Source organism: Dermacentor variabilis, chromosome 10 (genome assembly GCF_050947875.1).
Source record: "Dermacentor variabilis isolate Ectoservices chromosome 10, ASM5094787v1, whole genome shotgun sequence".
Taxonomy (NCBI): Eukaryota; Metazoa; Arthropoda; class Arachnida; order Ixodida; family Ixodidae; genus Dermacentor; species Dermacentor variabilis.
Window position 1 is genome coordinate 114,174,487 of NC_134577.1, and position 13,131 is coordinate 114,187,617.

Here is a 13,131-nt window from a genome sequence, read left to right on the forward strand (position 1 = left end):
GCGAGCGCCACATTTTGCGCGCGTTGCAGCCCACAAGGTGCCAATTTATTGATGCGTTGTCATTGAGCTGTATGCGGGTGTGATAAGTAAGCAGTTAGAAGCTTGTGCGACTAAATTTTGCATCATTACGTATACCGCTTACCACCGTCATCATTCCGCGTACAATATCGTGTAGTGGCCTGAATATTGTTGGTGTTACACTTCGGCGTTGGCTCTACCAGCAGGCTGCAGTTGAACGTAAGTTACAGTAAATGCAACCACCCACACGTTGTGCAAATGAAAAAAAAAACAAGACGTCACAGAAGCACGCAATAAAAAAGCAAAAAGAACGGTGCCATCAGCACTCGGTGTTCCCAGGTGGTCTCCCTCCCAAGTACTGACCGAGCCCAATGCTGCTTAGCTTCGGGGATCGGACGAGAACCGGCGTATTCAGCATGGTATGGCCGATGGCGAGAATGTGCTGTTTACGACTGCACCCGTATCGTGCTGCTATGTTGTGCAGTCGCCGAATGTATTGCTACAGCATACAGCACGTACGCGGCAGTCTTTCCGTGAACAATACACGCACGCGTCGTGTACGTTGATCACTCCATTTGTGGTTGTTCGCTGCATGCGTGCGTGCTAGTGCTCACAAAAACAAGAGGGCGAGCGCCACATTTTGCGCGCGTTGCAGCCCACAAGGTGCCACTTTATTGATGCGTTGTCATTGAGCTGTATGCGGGTGTGATAAGTAAGCGGTTAGAAGCTTGTGCGACTAAATTTTGCATCATTACGTATACCGTTTACCACAGTCATCATTCCGCGTACAATATCGTGTAGTGGCCTGAATATTGTTTGTGTTACACTTCGGCGTTGGCTCTACCAGCAGGCTCCAGTTTAACGTAAGTTACAGTAAATGCAACCACCCACACGTTGTGCAAATGAAAAAAAAAAACAAGACGTCACAGAAGCACGCAATAAAAAAGCAAAAAGAACGGTGCCATCAGCACTCGGTGTTCCCAGGTGGTCTCCCTCCCAAGTACTGACCGAGCCCAATGCTGCTTAGCTTCGGGGATCGGACGTGAACCGGCGTATTCAGCATGGTATGGCCGATGGCGAGAATGTGCTGTTTACGACTGCACCTGTATCGTGCTGCTACGTTGTGCAGTCGCCGAATGTATTGCTACAGCATACAGCACGTACGCGGCAGTCTTTCCGTGAACAATACACGCACGTGTCGTGTACGTTGATCACTCCGTTTGTGGTTGTTCGCTGCATGCGTGCGTGCTAGTGCTCACAAAAACAAGAGGGCGAGCGCCACATTTTGCGCGCGTTGCAGCCCACAAGGTGCCAATTTATTGATGCGTTGTCATTGAGCTGTATGCGGGTGTGATAAGTAAGCGGTTAGAAGCTTGTGCGACTAAATTTTGCATCATTACGTATACCGCTTACCACCGTCATCATTCCGCGTACAATATCGTGTAGTGGCCTGAATATTGTTGGTGTTACACTTCGGCGTTGGCTCTACCAGCAGGCTCCAGTTGAACGTAAGTTAAAGTAAATGCAAGCTCCCACACGTTGTGCAAATGAAAAAAAAAAACAAGACGTCACAGAAGCACGCGATAAAAAAGCAAAAAGAATGGTGCCATCAGCACTCGGTGTTCCCAGGTGGTCTCCCTCCGAAGTACTGACCGAGCCCAATGCTGCTTAGCTTCGGGGATCGGACGTGAACCGGCGTATTAAGCATGGTATGGCCGATGGCGAGAATGTGCGGTTTATGACTGCACCTGTATCGTGCTGCTACGTTGTGCAGTCGCCGAATGTATTGCTACAGCATACAGCACGTACGCGGCAGTCTTTCCGTGAACAATACACGCACGTGTCGTGTACGTTGATCACTCCGTTTGTGGTTGTTCGCTGCATGCGTGCGTGCTAGTGCTCACAAAAACAAGAGGGCGAGCGCCACATTTTGCGCGCGTTGCAGCCCACAAGGTGCCAATTTATTGATGCGTTGTCATTGAGCTGTATGCGGGTGTGATAAGTAAGCGGTTAGAAGCTTGTGCGACTAAATTTTGCATCATTACGTATACCGCTTACCACCGTCATCATTCCGCGTACAATATCGTGTAGTGGCCTGAATATTGTTGGTGTTACACTTCGGCGTTGGCTCTACCAGCAGGCTCCAGTTGAACGTAAGTTACAGTAAATGCAACCACCCACACGTTGTGCAAATGAAAAAAAAAAACAAGACGTCACAGAAGCACGCAATAAAAAATCAAAAAGAACGGTGCCATCAGCACTCGGTGTTCCCAGGTGGTCTCCCTCCCAAGTACTGACCGAGCCCAATGCTGCTTAGCTTCGGGGATCGGACGAGAACCGGCGTATTCAGCATGGTGTGGCCGATGGCGAGAATGTGCTGTTTACGACTGCACCTGTATCGTGCTGCTATGTTGTGCAGTCGCCGAATGTATTGCTACAGCATGCAGCATGTACGCGGCAGTCTTTCCGTGAACAATGCACGCACGCCTCGTGTACGTTGATCACTCCGTTTGTGGTTGTTCGCTGCATGCGTGCGTGCTAGTGCTCACAAAAACAAGAGGGCGCGCGCCACATTTTGCGCGCGTTGCAGCCCACAAGGTGCCACTTTATTGATGCGTTGTCATTGAGCTGTATGCGTGTGTGATAAGTAAGCGGTTAGAAGCTTGTGCGACTAAATTTTGCATCATTACGTATACCGCTTACCACCGTCATCATTCCGCGTACAATATCGTGTAGTGGCCTGAATATTGTTGGTGTTACACTTCGGCGTTGGCTCTACCAGCAGGCTCCAGTTGAACGTAAGTTACAGTAAATGCAACCACCCACACGTTGTGCAAATGAAAAAAAAAACAAGACGTCACAGAAGCACGCAATAAAAAAGCAAAAAGAACGGTGCCATCAGCACTCGGTGTTCCCAGGTGGTCTCCCTCCCAAGTACTGACCGAGCCCAATGCTGCTTAGCTTCGGGGAACGGACGAGAACCGGTGTATTCAGCATGGTATGACCGATGGCGAGAATGTGCTGTTTACGACTGCACCTGTATCGTGCTGCTATGTTGTGCAGTCGCCGAATGTATTGCTACAGCATACAGCACGTACGCGGCAGTCTTTCCGTGAACAATACACGCACGCGTCGTGTACGTTGATCACTCCGTTTGTGGTTGTTCGCTGCATGCGTGCGTGCTAGTGCTAGTTCACGGCAGTCTTTCCGTGAACAATACACGCACGCGTCGTGTACGTTGATCACTCCGTTTGTGGTTGTTCGCTGCATGCGTGCGTGCTAGTGCTCAAAAAACAAGAGGGCGAGCGCCACATTTTGCGCGCGTTGCAGCCCACAAGGTGCCACTTTATTGATGCGTTGTCATTGAGCTGTATGCGGGTGTGATAAGTAAGCGGTTAGAAGCTTGTGCGACGAAATTTTGCATCATTACGTATACCGCTTACCACCGTCATCATTCCGCGTACAATATCGTGTAGTGGCCTGAATATTGTTGGTGTTACACTTCGGCGTTGGCTCTACCAGCAGGCTCCAGTTGAACGTAAGTTACAGTAAATGCAACCACCCACACCTTGTGCAAATGAAAAAAGAAAAAAAAAACAAGACGTCACAGAAGCACACAATAAAAAAGCAAAAAGAACGGTGCCATCAGCACTCGGTGTGCCCAGGTGGTCTCCCTCCCAAGTACTGACCGAGCCCAATGCTGCTTAGCTTCGGGGATCGGACGAGAACCGGCGTATTCAGCATGGTATTATGGCCGATGGCGAGAATGTGCTGTTTACGACTGCACCTGTATCGTGCTGCTATGTTGTGCAGTCGCCGAATGTATTGCTACAGCATACAGCACGTACGCGGCAGTCTTTCCGTGAACAATACACGCACGCGTCGTGTACGTTGATCACTCCATTTGTGGTTGTTCGCTGCATGCGTGCGTGCTAGTGCTCACAAAAACAAGAGGGCGAGCGCCACATTTTGTGCGCGTTGCAGCCCACAAGGTGCCACTTTATTGATGCGTTGTCATTGAGCTGTATGCGGGTGTGATAAGTAAGCGGTTAGAAGCTTGTGCGACTAAATTTTGCATCATTACGTATACCGTTTACCACAGTCATCATTCCGCGTACAATATCGTGTAGTGGCCTGAATATTGTTTGTGTTACACTTCGGCGTTGGCTCTACCAGCAGGCTCCAGTTTAACGTAAGTTACAGTAAATGCAACCACCCACACGTTGTGCAAATGAAAAAAAAACAAGACGTCACAGAAGCACGCAATAAAAAAGCAAAAAGAACGGTGCCATCAGCACTCGGTGTTCCCAGGTGGTCTCCCTCCCAAGTACTGACCGAGCCCAATGCTGCTTAGCTTCGGGGATCGGACGTGAACCGGCGTATTCAGCATGGTATGGCCGATGGCGAGAATGTGCTGTTTACGACTGCACCTGTATCGTGCTGCTACGTTGTGCAGTCGCCGAATGTATTGCTACAGCATACAGCACGTACGCGGCAGTCTTTCCGTGAACAATACACGCACGTGTCGTGTACGTTGATCACTCCGTTTGTGGTTGTTCGCTGCATGCGTGCGTGCTAGTGCTCACAAAAACAAGAGGGCGAGCGCCACATTTTGCGCGCGTTGCAGCCCACAAGGTGCCAATTTATTGATGCGTTGTCATTGAGCTGTATGCGGGTGTGATAAGTAAGCGGTTAGAAGCTTGTGCGACTAAATTTTGCATCATTACGTATACCGCTTACCACCGTCATCATTCCGCGTACAATATCGTGTAGTGGCCTGAATATTGTTGGTGTTACACTTCGGCGTTGGCTCTACCAGCAGGCTCCAGTTGAACGTAAGTTAAAGTAAATGCAAGCTCCCACACGTTGTGCAAATGAAAAAAAAAACAAGACGTCACAGAAGCACGCGATAAAAAAGCAAAAAGAATGGTGCCATCAGCACTCGGTGTTCCCAGGTGGTCTCCCTCCCAAGTACTGACCGAGCCCAATGCTGCTTAGCTTCGGGGATCGGACGTGAACCGGCGTATTAAGCATGGTATGGCCGATGGCGAGAATGTGCGGTTTATGACTGCACCTGTATCGTGCTGCTACGTTGTGCAGTCGCCGAATGTATTGCTACAGCATACAGCACGTACGCGGCAGTCTATCCGTGAACAATACACGCACGTGTCGTGTACGTTGATCACTCCGTTTGTGGTTGTTCGCTGCATGCGTGCGTGCTAGTGCTCACAAAAACAAGAGGGCGAGCGCCACATTTTGCGCGCGTTGCAGCCCACAAGGTGCCAATTTATTGATGCGTTGTCATTGAGCTGTATGCGGGTGTGATAAGTAAGCGGTTAGAAGCTTGTGCGACTAAATTTTGCATCATTACGTATACCGCTTACCACCGTCATCATTCCGCGTACAATATCGTGTAGTGGCCTGAATATTGTTGGTGTTACACTTCGGCGTTGGCTCTACCAGCAGGCTCCAGTTGAACGTAAGTTACAGTAAATGCAACCACCCACACGTTGTGCAAATGAAAAAAAAAAACAAGACGTCACAGAAGCACGCAATAAAAAATCAAAAAGAACGGTGCCATCAGCACTCGGTGTTCCCAGGTGGTCTCCCTCCCAAGTACTGACCGAGCCCAATGCTGCTTAGCTTCGGGGATCGGACGAGAACCGGCGTATTCAGCATGGTGTGGCCGATGGCGAGAATGTGCTGTTTACGACTGCACCTGTATCGTGCTGCTATGTTGTGCAGTCGCCGAATGTATTGCTACAGCATGCAGCATGTACGCGGCAGTCTTTTCGTGAACAATACACGCACGCCTCGTGTACGTTGATCACTCCGTTTGTGGTTGTTCGCTGCATGCGTGCGTGCTAGTGCTCACAAAAACAAGAGGGCGCGCGCCACATTTTGCGCGCGTTGCAGCCCACAAGGTGCCACTTTATTGATGCGTTGTCATTGAGCTGTATGCGTGTGTGATAAGTAAGCGGTTAGAAGCTTGTGCGACTAAATTTTGCATCATTACGTATACCGCTTACCACCGTCATCATTCCGCGTACAATATCGTGTAGTGGCCTGAATATTGTTGGTGTTACACTTCGGCGTTGGCTCTACCAGCAGGCTCCAGTTGAACGTAAGTTACAGTAAATGCAACCACCCACACGTTGTGCAAATGAAAAAAAAAACAAGACGTCACAGAAGCACGCAATAAAAAAGCAAAAAGAACGGTGCCATCAGCACTCGGTGTTCCCAGGTGGTCTCCCTCCCAAGTACTGACCGAGCCCAATGCTGCTTAGCTTCGGGGAACGGACGAGAACCGGTGTATTCAGCATGGTATGACCGATGGCGAGAATGTGCTGTTTACGACTGCACCTGTATCGTGCTGCTATGTTGTGCAGTCGCCGAATGTATTGCTACAGCATACAGCACGTACGCGGCAGTCTTTCCGTGAACAATACACGCACGCGTCGTGTACGTTGATCACTCCGTTTGTGGTTGTTCGCTGCATGCGTGCGTGCTAGTGCTAGTTCACGGCAGTCTTTCCGTGAACAATACACGCACGCGTCGTGTACGTTGATCACTCCGTTTGTGGTTGTTCGCTGCATGCGTGCGTGCTAGTGCTCAAAAAACAAGAGGGCGAGCGCCACATTTTGCGCGCGTTGCAGCCCACAAGGTGCCACTTTATTGATGCGTTGTCATTGAGCTGTATGCGGGTGTGATAAGTAAGCGGTTAGAAGCTTGTGCGACGAAATTTTGCATCATTACGTATACCGCTTACCACCGTCATCATTCCGCGTACAATATCGTGTAGTGGCCTGAATATTGTTGGTGTTACACTTCGGCGTTGGCTCTACCAGCAGGCTCCAGTTGAACGTAAGTTACAGTAAATGCAACCACCCACACCTTGTGCAAATGAAAAAAAAAAAAACAAGACGTCACAGAAGCATGCAATAAAAAAGCAAAAAGAACGGTGCCATCAGCACTCGGTGTGCCCAGGTGGTCTCCCTCCCAAGTACTGACCGAGCCCAATGCTGCTTAGCTTCGGGGATCGGACGAGAACCGGCGTATTCAGCATGGTATGGCCGATGGCGAGAATGTGCTGTTTACGACTGCCCCTGTATCGTACTGCTACGTTGTGCAGTCGCCGAATGTATTGCTACAGCATACAGCAGGTACGCGGCAGTCTTTCCGTGAACAATACACGCACGTGTCGTGCACGTTGATCACTCCGTTTGTGGTTGTTCGCTGCATGCGTGCGTGCTAGTGCTCACAAAAACAAGAGGGCGAGCGCCACATTTTGCGCGCGTTGCAGCCCACAAGGTGCCAATTTATTGATGCGTTGTCATTGAGCTGTATGCGGGTGTGATAAGTAAGCGGTTAGAAGCTTGTGCGACTAAATTTTGCATCATTACGTATACCGCTTACCACCGTCATCATTCCGCGTACAATATCGTGTAGTGGCCTGAATATTGTTGGTGTTACACTTCGGCGTTGGCTCTACCAGCAGGCTCCAGTTGAACGTAAGTTACAGTAAATGCAACCACCCACACGTTGTGCAAATGAAAAAAAAACAAGACGTCACAGAAGCACGCAATAAAAAAGCAAAAAGAACGGTGCCATCAGCACTCGGTGTTCCCAGGTGGTCTCCCTCCCAAGTACTGACCGAGCCCAATGCTGCTTAGCTTCGGGGATCGGACGTGAACCGGCGTATTCAGCGTGGTATGGCCAATGGCGAGAATGTGCTGTTTATGACTGCACCTGTATCGTGCTGCTACGTTGTGCAGTCGCCGAATGTATTGCGACAGCATACAGCACGTACGCGGCACTCTTTCCGTGAACAATACACGCACGTGTCGTGTACGTTGATCACTCCGTTTGTGGTTGTTCGCTGCATGCGTGCGTGCTAGTGCTCACAAAAACAAGAGGGCGAGCGCCACATTTTGCGCGCGTTGCAGCCCACAAGGTGCCAATTTATTGATGCGTTGTCATTGAGCTGCATGCGGGTGTGATAAGTAAGCGGTTAGAAGCTTGTGCGACTAAATTTTGCATCATTACGTATACCGCTTACCACCGTCATCATTCCGCGTACAATATCGTGTAGTGGCCTGAATATTGTTGGTGTTACACTTCGGCGTTGGCTCTACCAGCAGGCTCCAGTTGAACGTAAGTTACAGTAAATGCAACCACCCACACGTTGTGCAAATGAAAAAAAACAAGACGTCACAGAAGCACGCAATAAAAAATCAAAAAGAACGGTGCCATCAGCACTCGGTGTTCCCAGGTGGTCTCCCTCCCAAGTACTGACCGAGCCCAATGCTGCTTAGCTTCGGGGATCGGACGAGAACCGGCGTATTCAGCATGGTGTGGCCGATGGCGAGAATGTGCTGTTTACGACTGCACCTGTATCGTGCTGCTATGTTGTGCAGTCGCCGAATGTATAGCTACAGCATACAGCACGTACGCGGCAGTCTTTCCGTGAACAATACACGCACGCGTCGTGTTCGTTGATCACTCCGTTTGTGGTTGTTCGCTGCATGCGTGCGTGCTAGTGCTAGTTCACGGCAGTCTTTCCGTGAACAATACACGCACGCGTCGTGTACGTTGATCACTCCGTTTGTGGTTGTTCGCTGCATGCGTGCGTGCTAGTGCTCAAAAAACAAGAGGGCGAGCGCCACATTTTGCGCGCGTTGCAGCCCACAAGGTGCCAGTTTATTGATGCGTTGTCATTGAGCTGTATGCGGGTGTGATAAGTAAGCGGTTAGAAGCTTGTGCGACGAAATTTTGCATCATTACGTATACCGCTTACCACCGTCATCATTCCGCGTACAATATCGTGTAGTGGCCTGAATATTGTTGGTGTTACACTTCGGCGTTGGCTCTACCAGCAGGCTCCAGTTGAACGTAAGTTACAGTAAATGCAACCACCCACACGTTGTGCAAATGAAAAAAAAAACAAGACGTCACAGAAGCACGCAATAAAAAAGCAAAAAGAACGGTGCCATCAGCACTCGGTGTTCCCAGGTGGTCTCCCTCCCAAGTACTGACCGAGCCCAATGCTGCTTAGCTTCGGGGAACGGACGAGAACCGGTGTATTCAGCATGGTATGACCGATGGCGAGAATGTGCTGTTTACGACTGCACCTGTATCGTGCTGCTATGTTGTGCAGTCGCCGAATGTATTGCTACAGCATACAGCACGTACGCGGCAGTCTTTCCGTGAACAATACACGCACGCGTCGTGTACGTTGATCACTCCGTTTGTGGTTGTTCGCTGCATGCGTGCGTGCTAGTGCTAGTTCACGGCAGTCTTTCCGTGAACAATACACGCACGCGTCGTGTACGTTGATCACTCCGTTTGTGGTTGTTCGCTGCATGCGTGCGTGCTAGTGCTCAAAAAACAAGAGGGCGAGCGCCACATTTTGCGCGCGTTGCAGCCCACAAGGTGCCACTTTATTGATGCGTTGTCATTGAGCTGTATGCGGGTGTGATAAGTAAGCGGTTAGAAGCTTGTGCGACGAAATTTTGCATCATTACGTATACCGCTTACCACCGTCATCATTCCGCGTACAATATCGTGTAGTGGCCTGAATATTGTTGGTGTTACACTTCGGCGTTGGCTCTACCAGCAGGCTCCAGTTGAACGTAAGTTACAGTAAATGCAACCACCCACACCTTGTGCAAATGAAAAAAGAAAAAAAAAACAAGACGTCACAGAAGCACGCAATAAAAAAGCAAAAAGAACGGTGCCATCAGCACTCGGTGTGCCCAGGTGGTCTCCCTCCCAAGTACTGACCGAGCCCAATGCTGCTTAGCTTCGGGGATCGGACGAGAACCGGCGTATTCAGCATGGTATGGCCGATGGCGAGAATGTGCTGTTTACGACTGCCCCTGTATCGTACTGCTACGTTGTGCAGTCGCCGAATGTATTGCTACAGCATACAGCAGGTACGCGGCAGTCTTTCCGTGAACAATACACGCACGTGTCGTGCACCTTGATCACTCCGTTTGTGGTTGATCGCTGCATGCGTGCGTGCTAGTGCTCACAAAAACAAGAGGGCGAGCGCCACATTTTGCGCGCGTTGCAGCCCACAAGGTGCCAATTTATTGATGCGTTGTCATTGAGCTGTATGCGGGTGTGATAAGTAAGCGGTTAGAAGCTTGTGCGACTAAATTTTGCATCATTACGTATACCGCTTACCACCGTCATCATTCCGCGTACAATATCGTGTAGTGGCCTGAATATTGTTGGTGTTACACTTCGGCGTTGGCTCTACCAGCAGGCTCCAGTTGAACGTAAGTTACAGTAAATGCAACCACCCACACGTTGTGCAAATGAAAAAAAAAACAAGACGTCACAGAAGCACGCAATAAAAAAGCAAAAAGAACGGTGCCATCAGCACTCGGTGTTCCCAGGTGGTCTCCCTCCCAAGTACTGACCGAGCCCAATGCTGCTTAGCTTCGGGGATCGGACGTGAACCGGCGTATTCAGCATGGTATGGCCAATGGCGAGAATGTGCTGTTTATGACTGCACCTGTATCGTGCTGCTACGTTGTGCAGTCGCCGAATGTATTGCGACAGCATACAGCACGTACGCGGCAGTCTTTCCGTGAACAATACACGCACGTGTCGTGTACGTTGATCACTCCGTTTGTGGTTGTTCGCTGCATGCGTGCGTGCTAGTGCTCACAAAAACAAGAGGGCGAGCGCCACATTTTGCGCGCGTTGCAGCCCACAAGGTGCCAATTTATTGATGCGTTGTCATTGAGCTGTATGCGGGTGTGATAAGTAAGCGGTTAGAAGCTTGTGCGACTAAATTTTGCATCATTACGTATACCGCTTACCACCGTCATCATTCCGCGTACAATATCGTGTAGTGGCCTGAATATTGTTGGTGTCACACTTCGGCGTTGGCTCTACCAGCAGGCTCCAGTTGAACGTAAGTTACAGTAAATGCAACCACCCACACGTTGTGCAAATGAAAAAAAAAACAAGACGTCACAGAAGCACGCAATAAAAAATCAAAAAGAACGGTGCCATCAGCACTCGGTGTTCCCAGGTGGTCTCCCTCCCAAGTACTGACCGAGCCCAATGCTGCTTAGCTTCGGGGATCGGACGAAAACCGGCGTATTCAGCATGGTGTGGCCGATGGCGAGAATGTGCTGTTTACGACTGCACCTGTATCGTGCTGCTATGTTGTGCAGTCGCCGAATGTATTGCTACAGCATACAGCATGTACGCGGCAGTCTTTCCGTGAACAATACACGCACGCGTCGTGTACGTTGATCACTCCGTTTGTGGTTGTTCGCTGCATGCGTGCGTGCTAGTGCTCACAAAAACAAGAGGGCGCGCGCCACATTTTGCGCGCGTTGCAACCCACAAGGTGCCACTTTATTGATGCGTTGTCATTGAGCTGTATGCGTGTGTAATAAGTAAGCGGTTAGAAGCTTGTGCGACTAAATTTTGCATCATTACGTATACCGCTTACCACCGTCATCATTCCGCGTACAATATCGTGTAGTGGCCTGAATATTGTTGGTGTTACACTTCGGCGTTGGCTCTACCAGCAGGCTCCAGTTGAACGTAAGTTACAGTAAATGCAACCACCCACACCTTGTGCAAATGAAAAAAGAAAAAAAAACAAGACGTCACAGAAGCACGCAATAAAAAAGCAAAAAGAACGGTGCCATCAGCACTCGGTGTTCCCAGGTGGTCTCCCTCCCAAGTACTGACCGAGCCCAATGCTGCTTAGCTTCGGGGATCGGACGTGAACCGGCGTATTCAGCATGGTATGGCCGATGGCGAGAATGTGCTGTTTACGACTGCACCTGTATCGTGCTGCTACGTTGTGCAGTCGCCGAATGTATTGCTACAGCATACAGCACGTACGCGGCAGTCTTTCCGTGAACAATACACGCACGTGTCGTGTACGTTGATCACTCCGTTTGTGGTTGTTCGCTGCATGCGTGCGTGCTAGTGCTCACAAAAACAAGAGGGCGAGCGCCACATTTTGCGCGCGTTGCAGCCCACAAGGTGCCAATTTATTGATGCGTTGTCATTGAGTTGTATGCGGGTGTGATAAGTAAGCGGTTAGAAGCTTGTGCGACTAAATTTTGCATCATTACGTATACCGCTTACCACCGTCATCATTCCGCGTACAATATCGTGTAGTGGCCTGAATATTGTTGGTGTTACACTTCGGCGTTGGCTCTACCAGCAGGCTCCAGTTGAACGTAAGTTACAGTAAATGCAACCACCCACACCTTGTGCAAATGAAAAAAGAAAAAAAAACAAGACGTCACAGAAGCACGCAATAAAAAAGCAAAAAGAACGGTGCCATCAGCACTCGGTGTGCCCAGGTGGTCTCCCTCCCAAGTACTGACCGAGCCCAATGCTGCTTAGCTTCGGGGATCGGACGAGAACCGGCGTATTCAGCATGGTATGGCCGATGGCGAGAATGTGCTGTTTACGACTGCCCCTGTATCGTACTGCTACGTTGTGCAGTCGCCGAATGTATTGCTACAGCATACAGCACGTACGCGGCAGTCTTTCCGTGAACAATACACGCACGTGTCGTGCACGTTGATCACTCCGTTTGTGGTTGTTCGCTGCATGCGTGCGTGCTAGTGCTCACAAAAACAAGAGGGCGAGCGCCACATTTTGCGCGCGTTGCAGCCCACAAGGTGCCAATTTATTGATGCGTTGTCATTGAGCTGTATGCGGGTGTGATAAGTAAGCGGTTAGAAGCTTGTGCGACTAAATTTTGCATCATTACGTATACCGCTTACCACCGTCATCATTCCGCGTACAATATCGTGTAGTGGCCTGAATATTGTTGGTGTTACACTTCGGCGTTGGCTCTACCAGCAGGCTCCAGTTGAACGTAAGTTACAGTAAATGCAACCACCCACACGTTGTGCAAATGAAAAAAAAACAAGACGTCACAGAAGCACGCAATAAAAAAGCAAAAAGAACGGTGCCATCAGCACTCGGTATTTCCCAGGTGGTCTCCCTCCCAAGTACTGACCGAGCCCAATGCTGCTTAGCTTCGGGGATCGGACGTGAACCGGCGTATTCAGCATGGTATGGCCAATGGCGAGAATGTGCTGTTTATGACTGCACCTG

General features: G+C 49.9%; 12 non-coding genes and 8 pseudogenes across 12 annotated transcripts; all 20 read right to left on the reverse strand.

Moving 5' to 3' along the window:
* Window positions 1-332: 332 nt before the first annotated feature.
* Window positions 333-451, reverse strand: LOC142562432 (5S ribosomal RNA). Its single transcript, XR_012823907.1, has one exon. It is a non-coding gene; the product is annotated as a 5S ribosomal RNA (ribosomal RNA).
* A 526-nt stretch (window positions 452-977) lies between these two features.
* Window positions 978-1,096, reverse strand: LOC142562871 (5S ribosomal RNA). The gene has a single exon (XR_012824182.1). It is a non-coding gene; the product is annotated as a 5S ribosomal RNA (ribosomal RNA).
* Window positions 1,097-1,622: 526 nt separating this feature from the next.
* Window positions 1,623-1,741, reverse strand: LOC142561406 (5S ribosomal RNA; annotated as a pseudogene).
* Window positions 1,742-2,267: 526 nt separating this feature from the next.
* LOC142561050 (5S ribosomal RNA) lies at window positions 2,268-2,386 on the reverse strand. The gene has a single exon (XR_012823580.1). It is a non-coding gene; the product is annotated as a 5S ribosomal RNA (ribosomal RNA).
* Window positions 2,387-2,911: 525 nt separating this feature from the next.
* Window positions 2,912-3,030, reverse strand: LOC142561120 (5S ribosomal RNA). Its single transcript, XR_012823648.1, has one exon. It is a non-coding gene; the product is annotated as a 5S ribosomal RNA (ribosomal RNA).
* A 628-nt stretch (window positions 3,031-3,658) lies between these two features.
* LOC142562421 (5S ribosomal RNA) lies at window positions 3,659-3,780 on the reverse strand (annotated as a pseudogene).
* Window positions 3,781-4,304: 524 nt separating this feature from the next.
* On the reverse strand, window positions 4,305-4,423 carry LOC142562872 (5S ribosomal RNA). The gene has a single exon (XR_012824183.1). It is a non-coding gene; the product is annotated as a 5S ribosomal RNA (ribosomal RNA).
* A 525-nt stretch (window positions 4,424-4,948) lies between these two features.
* Window positions 4,949-5,067, reverse strand: LOC142561216 (5S ribosomal RNA). The gene has a single exon (XR_012823741.1). It is a non-coding gene; the product is annotated as a 5S ribosomal RNA (ribosomal RNA).
* Window positions 5,068-5,593: 526 nt separating this feature from the next.
* Window positions 5,594-5,712, reverse strand: LOC142561051 (5S ribosomal RNA). Its single transcript, XR_012823581.1, has one exon. It is a non-coding gene; the product is annotated as a 5S ribosomal RNA (ribosomal RNA).
* A 525-nt stretch (window positions 5,713-6,237) lies between these two features.
* On the reverse strand, window positions 6,238-6,356 carry LOC142561121 (5S ribosomal RNA). The gene has a single exon (XR_012823649.1). It is a non-coding gene; the product is annotated as a 5S ribosomal RNA (ribosomal RNA).
* Window positions 6,357-6,980: 624 nt separating this feature from the next.
* On the reverse strand, window positions 6,981-7,099 carry LOC142561434 (5S ribosomal RNA; annotated as a pseudogene).
* Window positions 7,100-7,623: 524 nt separating this feature from the next.
* On the reverse strand, window positions 7,624-7,742 carry LOC142561719 (5S ribosomal RNA; annotated as a pseudogene).
* A 523-nt stretch (window positions 7,743-8,265) lies between these two features.
* LOC142561052 (5S ribosomal RNA) lies at window positions 8,266-8,384 on the reverse strand. Its single transcript, XR_012823582.1, has one exon. It is a non-coding gene; the product is annotated as a 5S ribosomal RNA (ribosomal RNA).
* Window positions 8,385-9,005: 621 nt separating this feature from the next.
* LOC142561122 (5S ribosomal RNA) lies at window positions 9,006-9,124 on the reverse strand. The gene has a single exon (XR_012823650.1). It is a non-coding gene; the product is annotated as a 5S ribosomal RNA (ribosomal RNA).
* Window positions 9,125-9,752: 628 nt separating this feature from the next.
* LOC142561435 (5S ribosomal RNA) lies at window positions 9,753-9,871 on the reverse strand (annotated as a pseudogene).
* A 525-nt stretch (window positions 9,872-10,396) lies between these two features.
* On the reverse strand, window positions 10,397-10,515 carry LOC142561080 (5S ribosomal RNA). The gene has a single exon (XR_012823609.1). It is a non-coding gene; the product is annotated as a 5S ribosomal RNA (ribosomal RNA).
* A 525-nt stretch (window positions 10,516-11,040) lies between these two features.
* LOC142561548 (5S ribosomal RNA) lies at window positions 11,041-11,159 on the reverse strand (annotated as a pseudogene).
* Window positions 11,160-11,690: 531 nt separating this feature from the next.
* On the reverse strand, window positions 11,691-11,809 carry LOC142562873 (5S ribosomal RNA). The gene has a single exon (XR_012824184.1). It is a non-coding gene; the product is annotated as a 5S ribosomal RNA (ribosomal RNA).
* A 531-nt stretch (window positions 11,810-12,340) lies between these two features.
* LOC142561437 (5S ribosomal RNA) lies at window positions 12,341-12,459 on the reverse strand (annotated as a pseudogene).
* A 524-nt stretch (window positions 12,460-12,983) lies between these two features.
* On the reverse strand, window positions 12,984-13,103 carry LOC142561705 (5S ribosomal RNA; annotated as a pseudogene).
* Window positions 13,104-13,131: the final 28 nt, after the last annotated feature.